Genomic DNA, 4070 nt, shown 5'->3' with positions numbered 1-4070 from the left:
GCTGGTGGGAACGGGGTGTCAAAGAGGCAATATATGAAAGAATGTACAACCCCACCCTCAACAGGGAAGGGGGGCTACGAGTCGATCTTTCCGGCACTTGGGATTTGGCACTCCCAGCCCCGAGGACAGACAACACTTAAGCTCCTGTTCTGTATAACAGGAGCTGTCAGACTAATTTGCATCATTTTGTCTTGACTTGTCTAACTTTTGTTCCTTTTTCGACTTCAAAAAATTTGTCTTCACTTTATTTGCATATCAATAAACAGGTTGTACTTAAAAACCTGCTTTCCCCTCTGGTCTCTCAGTCACTGACGAAAGCTAGTGGATACTAGCTGAAACGTCTGACGTTTTCAAAATCATATCCAGTTGCTTGAGTAACTGTTTTTTGGTGTAATTTGCATAATTTATGAGGAAATTCTATAAATCAGTTGCATTCCATGATAGGACCATTCAAGCTTGTTAGTCCATGAGCCGAGGCCGTTTTTTGTACTGGTCACCGAGACGGACCAGTGCTACCATAGATTTTTTGAATCTGCAATAACCAAAGTTTATTTTGATGTATGATAGCAAGTCTGTATGAGTAGATTTCTTGGTGTAATCACGTGACCAAATGACGTCATCAAAATGGACCTCGTTCCTTGGGACTAAATCCAAAGGGCCGGGAAAAAATATCAAACATCAATAATTCTTGGTGAAAAATTCGTTTGTAGACAAAACATGCCACAGTAATCACAACACAATAGATTTTTTGCCAATATTCTATATTTTTAGGAAGTTATACGCCTTTAAACTCCGATTTTGATGGTAATTGTTTGTGTAAAAACTCATTGTTTTTCCCTAAATCAGGCATTTATTCAGGCTAACTATGGGGCCTTGTGTAACAAGTTATGTTGATTAGTCATATTATGCGCTGCATTTTGGGCTTTAAATCAACAAAATCGGTCAATGCTATCTGTAGTTACGAGTGTTTAAAGTATTGCACCCCATCAGGCTGATTATCAAATTGCCGGGAATATAGCAATGCATCATGGGTAATTTGAAGACAGTGTGACTACTAGTAACAAAATGCGTCTTGTGCCCTGAAAGACAATAACAAACATATATAAATTCTCGTGTTTGTGATACGTAGTGTGAAAATATCCTCACGCTTTGCCGTGAAGTGCATGTATTGTGGCCACATATGGAAGTGAAAACTAGCTATTGAATTTGTCCCCGACGAACTATCCATCCGAAATACATGTAAGTATCCATACAGTATCCAACAGACGCACTTTTATGGACATGTACTTCAAAGTTGCATTTCAGATCCCAGTGACTATGGCTTCGACCCAGAGCTCCTACTTGAGAGATGTAAAAAATAAGTTTATTAGAACAGGGAGGTATTATACTTATGTGATTAGAAGAAATACTAGTATGCTATCTCAATCTGCAAAATATAAAACTTCACGGAGAATTGTCGCCTACGGACACTTGTTTGTGTTGTTACCTTTCGCGGGCCGGTTTCTCCGGATCTGAGGCTGATAACAAGAGACACCAAGACTCCATCTAACATCCTTGTTGCTCTTATTTTCCTCACAACCTTACCTGTAACCATCACAAACATCATCAACATCTCCCCGGAAACACGTCAGTAGTCCAATCAACAGTGTCACAAAATATTTGGTAGTATCTACGAAACGGTTGCGGCTTTGTAAACAAATAAATGACACCAAGATTCTATAGGGCATCCTTGTTGTTAGAACTGGATATATGTGAACGCATATCTGTATCGGTATAGCCGGTATAACAACCCTTCGGCGTAACACACCAGCATAAACGGACAAGAAATCACTTGATGTACAGTTTATGATTGCACGAACTGTTGAAATACGCTAGTACAATAACTATTGAGAACACAGAGTACGTTTGGGGATCCATGCATGGCAGTGACACCTGTGCTGCAGTGCAATGTGAACCAGTCAGAATTACCCTGAGGAAGGTGGCAAACAGTTACCAAAACGTTGGCTGAATAAAAGACTTAGTTATGTAAAAAGAGTCACTTTACTCAGTGACTTACCAACCTGATAAAACTATTCACGGATATTGCGAACACGTACGCCATAAGGCATAAGGACATGTCCCGGTTGGCTACTGATCGAGACTTCAAGACGTGAAAAATATCACTTCATTTCTGGTTTAGGCCACAGCAAGTAAATTTTATGGATGACATCCTCCGCCGACTCCAAATCTGATGCGAGCGGGCGAAAAAAACAAGGCGGGCGGAAAAAAACAATGCTCCTACATTTTAAAATGTTGACTCAATCATTGTACAAATGGTTTTTATTCAATGCGAACATCATATATACAGCCAGCATCACATATCACTGCATCAAAGTAAGAAACAAAACATTAAATAAGAGCCTTTTCTTGTCTCCTCTCTTCAGTTATCTGCCTCCCGGCATGGCAACAGACATCTTTGCCCATTTTCGGCATGTTGACCACTGTCAGAGGGCAACAAAATTTCTTCTTCTTTTTTTCAAAATCAGGCGAAAATTAATGCGCGCGCGGATGTCATCCATAAAAATTACTTGCTGTGGCCTTATAGGAACTATTGACATGGTCCCTTTTAATTGCTAGATCGGCACACGACGTCTATATATCAATGTTTATATATTCTGCAGAGCCATTAGTCCAAATTAACTTGGAAAACACACTAAACAAACAATAACATCACCATAGTAACAGTAACGCCGCTCACGATCCGTACAAAAACCCGTGTCATTTGTTCCGCCTTAGTGCGTCTCCGTGACGAACGTTTTACAACTTCGGCTGGGGTTTCTTTTTTTTTTTTAAGACTGGCATATTTGATGGAGATCATGGCAAGCGCCCATGTGGTATGCTTACTTCTACTGGCAGTCTCGACCGTTGGTAAGTACAATTTATAACAAAATTCTTAGATTTCAAACTTCCGTGAAATATCTAAAAAAATTTTACGGTGAATTTCTTGTTTTATTCACTGTGATTCGAAGTTCTCTGTTTACGTGAATTAATTTTCCTAAACTGATTGAGACATGAAAATACTGCCATTGGATAGTGATGATTCATATAAGCATAGAAATCATTCTCAAATTCGTACCAATGCTTTAGGTTTCAAATTTTGAAACATATTTATTGGAAAGATGGTAATAGACGAGACGACTACAAAACGCATTATATAAATGAACATAGTTTATACGTATCAATCTGGTGACCCTGTCATGGTTAGATAAGATGTTTAAGAAAAAACGTGCCAAGTTGTTTCCATACGTACCTTTGAGGGTTCTTTTCTTGATGAGCATGTAGTGAATAAGATTGATTAAAGAGATTTTATATCAAGGAAGTTGCCAATGAAGTTACGTCTTGGCCACGTCATAAGAGGTGTAATCCCTGTACCTATTCAGTACAGTACAGAACAGTACAGAACAGTACAGAACAGTACAGAACAGTACAGAACAGTACAGAACAGTACAGAACAGTACAGAACAGTACAGAACAGTACAGAATAGTACAGAACAGTACAGAACGAACAGTACAGAATAGTACAGAATAGTACAGAACAGTACAGAATAGTACAGAATAGTACAGAACAGTACAGAACAGTACAGAACAGTAGTTGTTATATGCTGAAATGAGGCAAACGAGGAAGCGAGAAATCATCAGAGATATCAGACGTCCGGGGAGAACTTGAGTTTTTCGTGAGCTAACACAACCAGTGGGATTGTACGATGTACTTAAATGGGGACTAGGACTGGGGGTTTAGAGCGCCATCCAATGCTCAGGTACCTGGATTCCCCCATATGTCGCCTCTATTTCCTTCTAACTACCAGCCATTCTGGGATTATGAGATTTCAAGTTCACCTGTTGTGGGGTCGTGTGGCGTAGTGGCAGAGTGCGAGACTTGGAACCTAAAGGTCCCGGGTTCGAGTCCTGACATGCCACCGATCTTCTGCCCTTGTAAAAGGCACTTTACACGACTTTCCTCACTTCGCTCAGGTGAAAATGAGTATTGTCCTGTCATGTATTTGTCCCGTGTGTTGTTGGCGGCATTAATA

This window comes from Branchiostoma belcheri, unplaced genomic scaffold (assembly GCF_001625305.1).
Source record: "Branchiostoma belcheri isolate BF01 breed outbred unplaced genomic scaffold, Haploidv18h27 scaffold63, whole genome shotgun sequence".
In the NCBI taxonomy this organism is placed as follows: domain Eukaryota; kingdom Metazoa; phylum Chordata; class Leptocardii; order Amphioxiformes; family Branchiostomatidae; genus Branchiostoma; species Branchiostoma belcheri.
This window is presented reverse-complemented; position numbering follows the sequence as displayed.